Genomic DNA, 16,669 nt, shown 5'->3' with positions numbered 1-16,669 from the left:
CTGCCCTCTTTTCTAAACAAGAATGGACTTCAGCAAAATATTCAACAAGCTGTATGCTGAATGCTAAGAGTAACTAAATCAGTATGTTAAATTTCTTAGTCTTTAAATATTTATATTTATATCGTAAGTGGTGAGCAGTTGAAGCAAAATCTATTTGTCAGAGGAAATTAAAATTCACATGCTTTAGAATGAGTTCTAGCAGGTATGAAAGTGGTAATTGCAATAATGAAAGATTAACTTTATGTTCTTTGTTCTTGTATAGCATATGGGGTGCCATTCGAAGATTCACGTTTGAGTAGCATCACTTAAAAAAAAAAATCTCGTGGGTGGATGCAAAGGTAACTAACTTCTTGTCTTCACAACCAGAAGTTTCACTAACTTTGTTAGTTTCATACTGAATGTTGGTCTTAGGCCTGCATCTGAAGAGAGAGATACATAGAGAAAACTTAGTACCTGTGTGGTAGGAGCTGTCTGTATGATTCATGGACTGTGCAACAAGGTCATATTTAACTGTGTATACATGATAGATTGGTACAAGTTTTTATTTAAAATCTGTGAAGTATAGGTGAGGGAGACAAACAAGTTGATCTAATTTCCTAAGCTGCTTCTAAAACATCTTTATATATGACTTTAACAGATTATTTTTATTTTATATAAGAACAATAATGAACACTGAAGCAATCCACAGTTTTAAGGTGTAAATTATCAATTTCATAGCAAGTGGAGTCAAATTTATTATGTGTCAAATTTTAAAGTTTTATTGAAAAAAGTGCTCTCAGACAGGAATCCAGTACTTCCTGCTTTAATCCATGATATTATTTGAAGTATTAGCTATTTGAGAATATGTAGGTGACTAGGATAATCTTTTTCCTGTGTCTGACATCATTAATAGTGGTGTCATAAATGGAAAATATATTTTTATTAAAATTAAAAGGTCAGGTTCAGCTTAATGTTCTCTATCAAAGTTTGTCAATTTGGCTACAATGTTCCTAGGATGTACTGGTACTGGATTCTCTCAGAAGCTAGGATAGCTGTCCCCAGTTTGCCTCCCAGTCTCCTTACCAGCTCACCAAAGTAGGTGAGAGAGAGCAGAGAAGCTGGAAATTAGGGATCCTCACAAGGCTCTGAATAACTCTGCCCCTTGTCTGGCTAAGCCCCTTTGAATCCAGGCTAACCCTGAGATTGCTTCCAGTTCGGAGGCTTCAGAGTCTGAACATCCATTAGACAGCATGCTCAGGAGGAAAGTTGATCTGTACAGTGGGCAGAGAACTAATGCCTTTCTGTGGTAAACAAATTTTCTTCTGGGAACAGAAAATGGATTTTGAAATACTCTGCAAATGGAATTACGGTTGTTTCAGCAAGCTTCATTTTAAGCTGTCAGCCATATCACATGAAGCATTTGGCAGTTCTTACCCTTTGCTTAAAGAATTGGTTGAGATGAAGTCCAATTATTGGTAACATTTACATGTGAAGACTTTCTTTTGCCCTAGTGATTCCAGAAATAACGTGGCAAGTCGTAAAACTGAGGTTCTAGCCCAGTAGGATGATGTAGAATATTACACAAGTTGAAGCAAGTTCTTGTTCCCATTTGAATTGCCTGTATGAGCAATTATGTTTCCCTTCCTCATTTCACCAGAAGTTGCAAAAATGCTTATTTTTCTAGGACTTAAGTGTTATGCTGTATTGCTTTATGTAGACCTTGGTAGTGTAACTGAATAGCTGAGAGCTTGGGTTATTGCCTTATCCCAAACTGTTGCTGAAGAAAAGCTGTTCAGCCTCTGAGTTAACAGATCTGTGGATGGTTGAATAATAGTTACTGGGCAAATGGGAGGGTATAAATCTGTCAGGAATACTAACTGTAGTTCTATTCCTGTTCCTCTTGGTTGAAATCCTGTGCATGTCTCTTAAATAGAGGGTACGCAGGTAGGCAGCAAGTATGTAGGGCTTCACAGTAATCCTACTGCACTGGAGCTGCCTGCATATTATGCCAAAGGATGCTAACATACTACCAAATAGCAATCTATTTCTTTTGCAGATCATTAGCTTGAGATATTCTCAAATTTTATGGATCACATTTTCCATCTTCACAACGCTTTGAAGTAAAACTTCACGTATAGTTATTTTTGGCATGGGATGTGAAAGTAGAGACGGCTGTTTCTTTATCTGCAGGAACATTCAGCATTCAGTCTTCAGAATAATGGGGGGCAATGTTGATAAAGCATGTGTTCTTTTAAATATGTATATTTTTATAAAATAAATACACTATAGCCTAAAGAATCTAAGGAATGATTAATGTAATCCAAGCTTAATTTTAATTCCAAATTTGTAAATAAGTTATTTTATTCCAAGTGCCACGTTTCTTGGTTATATTCTTCCCCTTTTATGCCAAGCCAGTACATGGTATAACAGGGATGAAATGAGAAGTGTGGCACAGTTGTCTAGCTTCAGTGTTGCTAGAGGACTGGCTCTACAAGATGCCAATACAGGCAACACATGAATTAGGTGAATCCCAGAAGATTCCTTTAATTTGCAACATGTCTATATAAGCACTTCTACAAAATGAACACTTGACTAGAAATCTTCATTTCGGTCATCTCTTTACAACCAACTAGAGACTAAAGCTGATGAAAAGCCATTTCACTGGCAGCATAAGGTATCAATACTTAGATGTAATTGTTTGGAGGCTAAGGAGGAGCCAGCTGAGTTTAAAATTCTGGTAAAGAGCTACGAATCCCTTAACTGAGGTCTGTGAGATAATTTTCCTTTATAAATAGCTTCAGCTGTGTTCAGCCATACCAAAGCCAGAAAGCCAACTGGCAGGTTTTCTTTCTTTGTTCCCTTTGCCTTGATAGAAAAGAACTTGAATTTGGTGGTTTTCCAGGTAGACTGCAAAAGTTAGATTTGCACATGCTGCAAATCTGAGATGTGCTTTCTGTAATACTGCAGAGTTGGAGAAGTATTTGGATTATTTGCCGTTGAGATAAGGACTTTAAAGTTTCCAATACTTTCTGTTATTAGTGAGATGCTTAGGTACCTGTGGTCTCATTATTTAGCATTCTTTTTATGTATTACTTTGCATTAAATTTAAGTGCTTTCATGATTGCTAAATTCAAGTATAAGCTGCTAACATCTCGTTCATATGTAAATAGTAACTTTTTTGCTTGTCTATAGCACTGTAAAAGTAGGGAGTGAAACTTATAAGTGTACAAGTAAAGTAGGAAGTTGGTAGATTTAGCCTAGTAGGGACTTTCTTTAGGAAATGCTAGTCTAAAGTGAGAGTCTTGGTTTTAATACTTGAGGCATTGGTACAAAAACAATCAGTAGCTGAGTAAAGTAATATTTAAATTTATTATTTAAACAATCATAAGATTTTTTTACTTTTCCAGAACTCCTGCAACAAGATATCATTCTTATTTTACAATTCTGGCAATAGAATTATTAAGCTGTTTTCTAGAACATAAATTTGGCAGGGGTTCCTAATTCTCTCAGTGAAAGGTACTTGAAAAACCTTCAATAAGTGGACTAATTGACCAACATTTCAGAGAAAGTGTCAAGGGCGGTTTCCTGAGCTTTTAAAATGTTAATTATTCTGCTGCAGAAATCAGAAAATATTGAATAAATTCTGATAACTACCTCATGAGTAAATACAGTTTTGATTGCCATGAAAAGTGGTGGTGCTTATGTTGATCAGCTTTAAAGGCCTCCCGTCTCCATCTGTTTATGTTGTTGCTGTGCATGATGACTGAGGTTGCCAACTGGTTACTTCAGCTCTGTGACAGAAGAGATATAAAAAGCTCTTCATGTATGCAGGAGATAATGTCCTCATCTCTTTAGACAGTCTATAGATATGCAAAAAATTTCTGTGACACGTTTTGGTACTGTTACTGTCAATATATTACTAATAGGCATCGCCAGGTAATATAACTGAGAAATATCAAATACACTTTTTGTAACAGTTATTTCTTGTAATGCCACTTCAGTTTTTCAAATGGGTAGGACAAAAAGTAACTTTGTCTGGAGGCTGTGGATCTGATCTGAAGCTTACTGAAGTCTATAACAAATTAATCTGATTTCAGTGACCTTTCAGTCAACATGGCCCTTCATGAAGTGATAGAGGCTTTTGCGGGTCAATATGAAGGCTTTTCGTTTCTCAGTTCCTGGATCAGTGAGAATCTGTTAAAGCAGCTGTTTTGTCTTTGTGGAATAATATTTAGCTTTTGCTTGGTTTTTCCTCATTTCTAGTTTAAAAGGCAAAAGAGAGGATGATACAATTACCGAACCCAATATATTTGAGATTCCCATCTAACTGTTAAACGTGAAATTAGCTGATGAAAAAAGCTAGTAATGGGAAAGCTAACTGATATACAGGCATAAAAACCTTCACAGATGCACTATGAGTGTGCAAGCTTTGTTCCCTTAAATAGGGTTAGGAGGGAAAGAAAGTTACCCTATTTTTCAGAGAATTGCTGTCAGCACAGCAAACAAGAGATAGTAGAAAGTATGGTTTGCCAGGAGCGAACTAGGAATTGTTTGAAAGTAACATTTAAAATTGAAATTGATGTTTTTTGCAACTCTTGGTGGCCTTGGCTGTCTGGCTGAAAATTATACCTAAGATCTTAACAGCCTGGAATCACAGCGTCAGAGACTGCAAACCAGTTTTTTCTTGCTTTGATGCTCAATTGACAATCAGAAGTTGTTGACATAAACAAAGTGTGTATTGTTTAAATAACAAACATTAAAGCTCTTATGAACTAGAGAATACTAGTCTTCTGTAGTGTTTTTGTTTGCATTTCTGTTGACAAAATCAACTTTATCCTCTTTCACTTTGGAAGGCTGGTTATGCAAATCCATATTGTTAAAATATGCTTGAATGCTTAATCCTGAAAGATTGAAAAGATATTGGTGGATGAAGCCCAGATACAAAGGAATTAAGAATTGCCTCTCAAGTTTGTTGGTACAATTGAAATTGGCATTGTTCATCAGAAAAGTTCAGGAGTACCTTGGCTGGTATTTTTCAATACATTACGGATTTCCTAAAAAAAAAAAAATATATATCCAGTTTATGCTGCATGCTAAAAATGTGTATGTGATTTTCTTAGTAAGCTTTCACAGACCTCAATATTGTTCGTGGTGCCCACTGGATATAGAGATCCAGCGCAAAAAGTCACTGTTAAATGGCTCATCCCGGAGGAATCTCAGAATGGGAAAATAGGTTAGAATAAGAAATACTTCTGTTTTAATTAAATTGTCCCACCTTGAGCATGTTTGAACAATTTTCGAAAACACTGTATTCAAAAAAAGGTTAGGTATTTTCCAGTCCTTTTGGTCTGTCTTCTAGTTAAATGACTTTGTTTATTAATAATGTCCTTCTGTGGAAATGCTGGAGTTCATTAAAATCACATTATATATGGTGTTTAAGTGGCCATATGGCAATCATGTTAAATGTATAGCCATGCAGTGTCAGACGTAAGTGCCAGCTTATGGAGTTGTGGCAAAACCTGGACAGACAAAATCTATGTATCCTGGAATATCTTCTGGAGGCATTGTTGCTGTCATTGTTACTTGGTGCTGGTGTGGGAGCAGTGGACACCTTAAGGAGCACGGGTGGGATGGGCCTAGTGGTGTCCAGAGATGTGAGGAGCATCCAAGGGATATTGGCAGTTAATATGAGAACAGTTTGCAGTTGCTGCTATAAACCCTCAGCACTGCCACAGAATCTGATTTAGATAAACATTTCTTTTAATTAACAAGCTGAAGATTTTGTGCTTTTGAAGTTTTTCTTTATTATTATTTATTGTCTAATGTTGTCAATGTTGGCAAGATAACGTCTAATTTATCTGTTCTACTTTATCTCTTCTGTTTTTTCCTTTGAAAGTCAGTAGGTTGAAGGTAAGCTTATTTTGAAATACTGGTAAGGTAGCGCCTCTGCACATCATTGGTAACAGATTTTCTGATTTCAAAAGGAGTGTTATATTGCTGTCATCTGACTAAATGAGTTAAAATCGTCATGGAACTTGTAAAAGCTTATCTTGATTTCTTTTGTTTTGTCTTATCAGATTAGTTTTTCAGATAAGCTGGTGTTTGTCTTTAGTAAAGGAAAACTAACTGGCAATCTAAATAATGTATGCTTTTAGATGGTTCACAGTTATCATTAGACACCAACTTTCTTGAACAGTGTGTGTGCTATATGTTCATCTCAGGTTTATAGTCTACATTAGCATTGTGGCAGTTATATAAATAAATGTAACATTGGGCTATATAAGCAGAAATTTAACTTCTTCCTCATGTGACAAATACCTCATGAAGGTAATAGAGGAGAAGGAAGGAAAAAGAAGGCAGTCTCCTTCGCTGTTCTGTTCCCCCTGTATACTTTATGCCTCACCTACCAGTGAACCCATACTTGTAGTGCAAGTCCATTAGTGTTGTTTAGTTTTAGGCTTAATTTATTCTTGTTTATTATGTGGCTAATTTAGTGAAGGTTATTTTAAGTCAAAGAAATTAATGAGCCTGTTTACTAAAAGAAAAAAATATCTTATTTGGCAAAACATTGTACTCTCATCACCTTTTTTCTTTCCCAGAGTGTATGAGTCTTAAAGTCATATCAGAATATAGCACACTGCCTCAGGACTTACATTTTAAAGTAATTTTTAACATTTTGAAAATTAAGGCTTAGTTGTGTGGCTAGGTTCTGCACAATGAATAAGGTAAAAGAAAACATCTTTCAAATAGTGTATGAGGTTCAAGAACTAAACAAAAAAATAAGTAACACTGAGTGCCCTGTGTTAATACCAGCTTTGAATCATTTGATTATTTTATGCTGGTGTAAGTCAACACCTGAGACTTCAAGTAAGGAATAAAAGAATTTGACTGAGGAGGACAATAAATCTTACATTGCAGGAAGACAGAAAATTCCAGATATAGAAATGGAATAACCAGAGATAATGAATGTTAAAATCTCAATAGGTAAGCTGAAAAGTTGAGATGAAAAGGATAGTTTTGTGACTTATCAAAAAAGGCAAAGGATTACGCACTGGGGAATGATAGTGCAATGTTTAAAGTATGAGAATGAAAGATTCACACAGAGTGAGTTCTGCACTTGTTTCGGCCTACTGTGTGAGCCAAAGTAACTTACTCTTTCCTAGCCTCGGTTCCCATAAGAAAAACAGATGATAATTTATCCCCTACCTTTTTAAAGGTATGGGGAGGAGAAATATATTGAGTATCATTTGGAGCTGAGCTGGTTATGCAAACTTGTATGATCCTCATACCTGAACGAATATAGGTCAGAAATTACAGAGCATGGGTGGTATTTATTCTCAATGAGAAACTCATGGGATTTGCTTTTCTAATAAACTGATATAATTTTTCTTTCCTGTCAAACTTAGGTTTTCTCAAGAAATACAGGAAAGTCTTAGATTGTCTTCCAAGTGATAAGTAAAATACTTCCTGTCTTGAATGTTTAGCCTTTATCAGAGCATATTAAATTTACTAAGTTTTTTCCTTGTTAGGAACAGAAGCAGTGAGCTCTAATGGAACTACATGCGTTTTATGTTGAAGATAACGAAAAATATAAGCTATGTAAGATTTGCCAGGTTCTGTTGGATTAAAAGAATCCATAGAAATTAGTGTTGGAGAAATAAGCAGAAGTTCTCTTGGAATAACAAATACTATCTGCAGCTACTTTAATGCGTCAGTTTGGATAAAAGGAATGATTGTCAAATACATTACATATGTGTTTTTCCAGCAGATTTTATTTCAATTATTTCCACACCATGTGCTTAATGTGTCTGAAAAAAATCAGTCTTTCAGCAAGTCTTCATCCAGCTAATTAGATGATGACGGGTGAAGAAAAGGTAATATAACTTGACCTGTGGCTATATTTGGTTATTAACATTTCTAAATTGCCAAGTAAGGTGAAAGTACTCAACAAACAAAGGCAATAGATACTGGAATTGGCATGAGTTCTTTGGGAATGTGCCAGTGTAGATACGATCGTGCCTTTTTGCTGAGAATGTCAGATCAACTTCTTTAAAGCAGTGTAATTTCTTGAGCTTTATCTGCACTTGTTTTTTTCTATTTTGTTTTCCCATCCTAGATCATAAGAGAACATAAAATCTGGAGATGAGATGGACCAAGGTGACTTTATCAGGTCTTTAACTGCATGGAGTACTAATTCTAATTGACCTGTTGGGAGTACAGACGTGGCAGTTTTGCTATTCCCCAACCTTCCTGCGTACAGCAATGTAACCCCAGTGGACAGAGCTCTGACTTCTCAGGCATGAGACTCTCATTCCTACAGTAGGATAATCAGTCAAGATCAAACCCCTTATTGCATCAGTGCTTATAAAGCATCCTATGAATCCTAAAGATCAATGACAAGCTTTCTTCCAGTAGTACTGCTCTTGACATCTAGTTCTTGACCTGAGAAGTCGGTATTTCCTTCTTTGGATAATGGGATTAGACCACTCTTGAATTATCATGAGTACTGTTATTAGTATGAAGCGTGGTGGCAAATTTCTATCATGGAGCCTGGAACTAGGCTGGAAATCTAATGTAATGTGGAAAACCCTAGATAGCTTTTAAATGGGAACCGCTTCAATCCCCACTAAACTGTATTTTGATTCATACAAGATGAGCAGTTGAATAGATCAAAACCCTTTCTTTCAAAGTCTCAAGTAAGGTTTCCTCACCCCTTTCTAAAATAGTAATGTTGCCTGCAAGAGAGATTCTTCTTTTCTTGAAAGATAAATTTGAGTCAAGATTTTTTTTTTTGATCTTTCATTTTATGATGTTTACAATCTTAAGAAGCTGGGCTCTGATTGGGGAGGAAAAAACTTTCCATAACACCACCATTCTATACAGCAGTACAGTACAAGTGGTTTTGCATTGCTCAGCAGTGGAGAATACTACTGATGGACAGCCTCTCTCTCCATTTTCACATGCCCAGTGAAAATCTGAGATGCCTGCTAAACAATGTGTCATTTCAGGGGTACTTGGAGAATGGTATCTGCATAGAGTAGCTTTCAGGATCAGGGTTTCAGACTTTAAAATTACCTGGATTTAAAATGTAAGTACTTGTATACTAAACACCGGGTTTCCCAAGTTAAAGGGATAGGCATAGGTAAAGGGACTTGACAGCTGGTTCCCATTTGGGATTAGAATTTTAACTTCCTTGAGAGCTGGTGGAGTAAAACTTATTTGTTTACCAAACTGAGAAAGGAGCATCAAGTAACATGATAATGTGTAAAAGAATTAAGAACTACACAGTATGATTACACAGGTCTTAATTCTTTTGTACATTGTGATGTTACCTTTTCCCTCTTCTGTATTTGCCTTTTTTAATGAGGAATACAATTTAAATGGACACTGCTTTGGGTGTTTTTCTTCCTAGCTTCATCAAATCAAGTACTTGCACTTGCTTATTTTGTGAAGATTGGAGGCTTCCATCCATAACCCATCACCTACTAATTTTTTCTCACTGTGACCTGACTATTCAGTTTTCTGCATGGTTTTTCTGTTGGCAGCTGCAGTTCATAATATATTGTATAATATATTGTAATGTCATACAAGTTCCTGTTGAGAAAAGCTTTAAGTTAACATGTTAATATTTTGGTTCTCGTTTGTCACCGAATGCCTTCTGTTTAATGAATGAATACTATCTTTATTTTGGGGAAGATGCCTTCAATTATTTTTTTAATGTGATTTCCATACTATAAACTGAATCTCCATTTGTTGCTTTTTAGATTTGTGCTGAAAAACGTGATAGCTTAGTTTGGTTTTATGTATTTTTATTTTCTCTCTTAGATTTTTTCTTCTGCTCCAGCATTTTGTAATGGTTAACATGAAATGTTGCCGTATTTCATTTAATGTTTGTTGTTATGGAATCACGGCTTCTAAACTGCCATTAATTTGGATGGTTTATTAGTTTTAGCTGCAAGATAAAGCTTTATATATATAGTGTAAACATCAGTATAGTTCTTGCAATGAGATGTCAGGTAACTCAGAACATTAGCTAAGATAGAACAAACTGTACTGCTGTTTAAATTCCTTTCTCTGGTCAGTCGTAAAGGTTACTAATCTCTGGAGAAAGATAATAGGTCATATGTTTAATGTAATAGCTTTTTGGTTTTCTGCTTTATCTACTAATTGTAAAATCTTTTAAAGTCAGCTTGTATAAACAGGTCTTAATGTGAAATTTATGGGAAGGACAAAACCAATGTGTGTTTACTCATAACCTGCTATATGCTCAATACTATCATAGCTGATTATTTATATTCTATGTGCTTCCTAACACAAGCAAGTAAAATCTGGAGTTACTCAAATCATTAGCTAAATACATAGAATAGTTTGATATGAAATGGATAGCAAGGTTCCCTGTATTTCTTTGCCTCCCTGCATTAATCATAATATATTTTACCTCTAATTTTCCTCTTTCAGGTCTTTACAGAAGGTAAAATTCGGCTGTGTGCACATGAAGCTGAAGTACCACGAGTCATACATAGTTGTAACTGTCTTTCTGTAAAAGTATGTCAGTTGACATAGAACAAGGGCAGGTTACAGAAGACTATTCAGAGCTACTTTAGTACCAAACTCGTTTGTGTATTGGGGCGTTAAACAGAACTCTTCTTAAAAAGATAGATTTCTAACATTGATACTGCCATTTCTGTTCTATATGAAAACTTCCTACTAGTGTGTTTTAAAATATTTTTCTGAAAACTACTGTGATTTTAGCTTTGTATAGCAGTTCACGTGGTTGTGTGGATAAAAATTACGCTAGTACACTAGTAGCCACATTGGCCTTGTGTACACTGTCAGTCACATTGTTTCTTTCCTAGTAAAGTTCAAGTATAGAACTTGCGACATTTGGCATACAGAAAAAATTGTATTTGCAAACAGGATTGCCATTGCAGTACACAAAGTGTTAACTAAACTGTGAGGTGGGCATTTGTTAAATCTCTACTCTTTCCTCATTATATTGAATTATACTTGGAAGCAATTTATGGTTTTACTTCAGCTTGGAGCAGCTTCTGCATGAATACAAATGGATAAATAGATAAACCTCCGTAATTTCCACACTTAACTCTTCATACTTCAGGAGCTTTTAAAGTTACACAACTTAAAATTTATGGTTCCTTCACATTTTTTTATTGTTGGCTTTGTCAACTCACTTTGGTGGCAAGACTGGTCATCTAGAGTACCAGCTTCTCTCTGAAGAAAGGTGCTTTCCTCTGAGTGGGTCGCTGGTGTATGTGAACTTGTTAAGTCTGCATATACTTGGCTGGACTTTCTCCCAAAGCACATGATGGAAGAGTTAAGGTGGGCAGAATATTCCCAGGTATTAAAATGGTGAGGGGGAAATAAATGATGTTGAAGACTTTTTTCAGTCAGGCAGACAGGACTGGTCTCAACCTCTTAGTGTAATACACCTCAAAATGAGGACTATGTAGTACTGCAAGTAATAAAATAATTTGTAAAAGTTTTATTGAGTTAAAGGCAACTGAGTGAAGGTACACAGCAATAGTCATATTAGCATGGTACAGAAAATAGTTGAGGTATTGCCTGTAACATAAAAACAGTGAAGAAAATGATGCATCTTTACTGAGAACGTAGGTACAATAAAGTTTTTATCAGTGGTCATGGTGCTATGCAGTAGTGCTATGCACTGTGACTTACAACAGTAGAGGAAGACCCAAGATGACCTGTAACACCATACCTTGAGTTTTTTGATTTTGCATGAGGTGTTTTCAGACAGCTGAACTGCCATGGAAAAGGGTAGATATATGTGCAGGCCATATAAATCAATGTTTCAAACATTTTATTCACAGATTTTGTTCAATTGTGATGATTTCATTTAACTTTTATGGGCATAGTAGGGTAGAAATTGTGATCTACAATTTTTTTGAAGTATAATCAATCAAATTATTTTGAATAACTAGTCTAAGTGCATTGCTGCCTTAAAGTCTGAGAGAAAAGTTACCTCTTTGAAATAGGGAAATTTGCATCTAAAAGGCACCTTTGGCTCAGTCAGCTGTGTTGATAGTTACTCAGTGTCACCTGTTCTCTGTTAAAGCTTAACCAGTTTGCTAAACTAACATCTATCTAAACCATTGAAATGTAAAGGCTTATATATTAAAAAGCTAATGTTAATTTCCTTTATGTATCATATCTTAATTTTTTGCTAGGTAAATGCTAAAGGACTTTAAAAGTTTTCTTTCTGTTTTCAGAAGTTTCACTGTAGTTTTCACTAACTTAAAATACTCCGAAATATTTATGTTTATTTTTCTGCAGTGCTCTAGTAAGTTAACAACTTCACACCTTAGCCATAATACCCATGAAAGAGCTTTTGCTTGGCTGACATATATACAGTTCTATAAACAAGATGGCAGGTATGTTTCTTCTGTAGCCGCAATAAGGAGCTAGTGTGTGCAGTGAACCATCTGTGATCTTTGTAGTGCTATTCACTATTGTATGGAGCCAGCTTGGCCCAAGTCTGAAGGTTGTATTTCCTTAAGGGAGCTTTATCTCTGAAAAAATCTTCCACTCTTCAGTCTAGAAGTTGAGAGGTTTATATCTTTAAGTTGTTAGAGCTGAAGTGTATTCTTGGGTGGGGGGAAGGTAGTGTGTGCAATAGGAAGATCCTAAAATAACCTGGAAATTTCTTTGTATTTTCAAGAACAGAAATAATAGAGATGTGGATATAGAAGTCGGTACTGTCATGTAGTTAATGTCTGTCAAGGGTTTTGTTTAAAATACAACATTCACATCGGAAGCTTGTGTTATGAACTTTCCTTTTCAGACTTTAGATTTATAGAAATTTTGTGTGAAGCCAGCTTTCATCTTCCTGAGACATGAAAGTATTGGTGAGGTCAGCTATTTAGTATATCAGATCACCAGTTACTTTGAACCTCACAAAAATACACTAACGATACCACGTGAAGGATGTAGCTGCATACTACAAAAATAGATAAAATATGCAGAATGTGGCTCAGGGTTGGGAAAGAATAGAAGAGGTCTGGTGCCATAAGTTCAGTCCTGTAAAAAAATACTTGCTGTTGTTTCTGTTTACAGGAAGATTAAATATTTGCTCTTCTGGGGAGATCCTGCATAACCAGTGAGGAGATAAATGAACTCCTGATTGAGCTATTGGTCTGAAGAGGTCTTGTGGGCTTATATGCCATCTGGCTTCTTCCGGAGCTGCTTGTGTAGTTTCTAGTTTTGCACAGCCTTGGGGTACATCTTGATCTAGTGATGACTTGTATGCTCCCTAGTATGACTTCTTTGAGTGGGTGGCTGGTTTTTTTAGTTAACAGACATCTAACTTGTTTAGTGATGCTGACAAATGAAAAAATACCCCACTTGCCTTAAATGCAAGAGGAAGTTCAGCTTTTGTTGAAGTCTACTGCTAGCATATTCACTTGTGAAAGGCATTTTACGAACACTAGTAGATTGCTGATTTGTCCCACCTAAGTAAACTTATGAATGGTACCTTTTCAACACCCTGTCTCCCACAGTACAAAAGCACAGCACAGTCTTACCTACAGCTGTTGTCCAAAACATTGATAATATCTCATTTTTGTCTATGAATGTGCAGTCAGCATCCTTTTTTTTTTTTTTTTTTTTTTGTTACAGAACTTCACCTTTTTTGAGTGAGGCTTTTGTAAAGTTGAGAAAATACGTGATGGCTTTGTAGTGTAAATATTTTTTTTTTCTGCCATAGGGTAGAAGCCATATACAATATGGGGGAGTAAATTCTCTTTCCCAAGCCACTAAAGCAACTGCAATTGAGAGAGCAGCCTCTGATTATGGCTATCTGTGTGCTATAACCAGTTAATCGCAGTGAAGTATTTAATTGTTGTGGATTCCAAAAACTTGCATAATGTGAAATACTGGCTCACATGATTTGAACCTAAATAAGAATGTTGGGTGTTTTTTGTTTGTTTGTTTGTTTTGGTTTTTTTGTTTTGTTTTGGTTTTGGTTTTTTTGGTTTTTTTGAGAAATACACTGGATTTGTGCAGGAAGGTGTCCCTGATTAGTATTATGTGCCTGTTGCACAATATCATAGTGATGTTCTGGCACTTGTGTTACTAAGTCAAGCTGAAAGGTATTTGCTGTTCTGGAAATAGATTTTACAGAAATCCATTCAATCAAAGCCCAATGAATTGTTGCTCAGTGTAGAAAAAAAAGTTCTATTTTCCTGATTGGTCAACAAAAATCAGTTTAGGAAAACAGATAAGACTTTTACAAGAAAAAAATAAAAGCTGATGCTAGCTTGATATTTTGGGGTTTTTATCATCTGATCCTAATAGATCTACAGGCAGATAATCTGATGGAAATAGGGCTATTATGATGATGTTTCTTTGACCAGTTGCCTCACTTTTATCTTAGGTTTTGTATTGTTTTATCAGCCTCAGTTTATCAGGAGGTTTAAGTCCTAAAATAGATTTTTTTCATTGGTAATGATACATGTGGATAGTTTTCTGCAGACTTAACCTATTTTCTAAAAAAAGCCGTTATGATGTCATTCTAATATTGTGAGTTTTTTGAAGATGCTGAAATATCTGGAAGAATATTTTTCTATATAGCAGTTTAGTTGTTTAAATAGTTCTCAAAAATAAGGGTTTGGGGAATGAGTGTTCTTCAACAGAACATGCACAGCACTTTTGTGTATCTTTGACCTTTTACCTTTATCTTTCTTTCCTACTCAAAAGGTCACTGTTCTTCAGAACTTTTAACTTCTTTTGTTTGTAACAGCCACAGTATGTTCATACCTCCTTAATTATATGTTTTTATGTATTGCAAAACAAAAATCAATAAATAGCATTTACTTAAAAGGAGATCTCGCAAGGCACGAAGGCAGTGAGGAAAGAATTATCAAGTTAATCACAAAAGCCTACTACCTTTACTCCAGTTTTCAAACACAATGAAGACCATCTCAGTGGCTGAATTGAAAATGTATTATTAGTGTTCAGATTTTTGCATTATTTGGTTCCAAAAAATAATTCTTTTAAAATAGCTGATGCAACTGCTGAGTAGATGCCTCCACATGATCCAAGCTTATATTTACAGAAGAAATGTCTTTATTTCAGATCAAGGAAAATATTTTCCTTTTAGAGCACAACTTTAGAAACCACAGGCCTTGATCCTGTAGGCAAGTAGGTACACATTAAATGTTAGCAATGCCATTTGATTGCTTGCCTTAGTTATGTTAATAGTTCAGTAACAGTTATAAACAGCAGCTTGGTGTTTCTAGCCTTTTATTCAGTATTCTGATTTAACTTTTGGAAAAGTGTCAGACTGTATGGAACTTCTCAAAACACTGATTTTGGTTTAAATTATCGATCTCCCTGCTTCTGCTGCAGGAGTATTTAGGAAGGTTTCTATCGCAATGCCTAAATCACAGGTGTTTCATATTCAAAAAAGCATTTTGTTACTGAAAGCACTGCAGATAAGGAAAAAAGCTTGGATGCGTGTTTTTTTTATGGCTATATATTGCCAAGTACAGCTTTTATGTATTTGTAAACCAGCTGTACCTGTCTTGAGGCCAAATGATATTGTACTCCTCTTGTAATAGCCAGTGATGAGAACTAAATACTGAATGGATTAGTATTGCTGCTCTTTAATATAAGCAATAAGTAGTAAAAGAAATCACTTTATTGTCAATAATAATCTATATTCAGATAGCACTTAGAGGTAACTGTATACCAATTGTTACAGGTACTGCTGTAGGCAAATGAAGGCTTGTGATTTTCATAAATCTAGATATTGACTAGCAGGATTCTTGCTATACCACTGTGTTTGGTCAGCAGCTGCCTCTGTGCACAGTATTCTAGAAACATTACTTTATTATGTAAGCCAAATAACCACCTTGGAGTAAAATTACTTTTGGTTAAACAGGTCAGTTATAGGACTACAGTCTTTGCCTGGAACCTTATATTAAAATTTAGATGAAAGGTATTTGGTGATTGTCACCAACACCAAACAAAGCATGACAAAAATAAGATCTGTAATTACCACCTCCTATCCATTTTCCCAGTTGCCCATATGTACGTGTATTTTCTCCCACATGCATGTTCTCTTGACTTCTTCTTAGGTCCCACTAGCCTAGTCTAAAGCAATCCACTTAAATCTCCTTCAGCTGCCATTCACTTACAGGTATAATCTTTTAAGCCCATATGATACATCCCTCACTCTGATGTAGAGTATAAGATTGCTTCAGCTACGAGTTGCTTAGCTTGATTTCTTCTGGCAGTTTTTATTTTCCATTGGGTTCCTCTTAATACATATATATATTTGGACGAAGCTTCTTATTGATTTGGTGGATAGGTGCTGTTGCTGGTATATTGATTCACTTGCGGTGCCAGCATAAGTTGTTGGCATAAAGATCATCCTTCTCTTTTCTTGCGCAAGTTGCAAGCAAACATGTAATGTGTTCATCGCTTCATCCCGGAGTTGTTTCGGATTGTACGTGTGTGAAACTGTTACTACACTGCTTGCTGTTTCTTCAGTTTTTCAAGGTTATTGTACAGCTAGAGTACCTGGCTTTTAAAAAGGCAAAAGTTGAATTTTGGAGGAAGATCTGAGCAGCATGGTAAAAGTGCCAGAAAGTTTCCTGTGATGTAATGAGAATTCTGCATCCAGGGGTTTATTTCTATTTTTCATTTGGTTGGC

The 16,669-nt window shown here is 35.6% G+C and overlaps 1 protein-coding gene across 6 annotated transcripts in view; it reads left to right on the top strand.

Annotated features, from left to right (window-relative positions):
- The window catches only part of SHLD2 (shieldin complex subunit 2), a 44,337-nt gene that overhangs the window by 1,993 nt on the left and 25,675 nt on the right, over window positions 1-16,669 (top strand). For 5 of the 6 annotated variants that reach the window (XM_082310078.1, XM_082310074.1, XM_082310075.1 and 2 more), the window contains exon 2: window positions 263-338. The exons of the other annotated variant lie outside the window; for it this stretch is intronic. The gene's annotated coding sequence lies outside the window, so the exon portion shown is untranslated. The remainder of the gene's footprint in view (window positions 1-262; window positions 339-16,669) is intronic. 6 annotated transcript variants of the gene reach the window in all.

The sequence above is a fragment of the Platalea leucorodia genome, assembly GCF_965183815.1.
Source record: "Platalea leucorodia genome assembly, chromosome: 4".
Classification (NCBI taxonomy): Eukaryota; Metazoa; Chordata; class Aves; order Pelecaniformes; family Threskiornithidae; genus Platalea; species Platalea leucorodia.
This window is presented reverse-complemented; position numbering and strand designations above follow the sequence as displayed.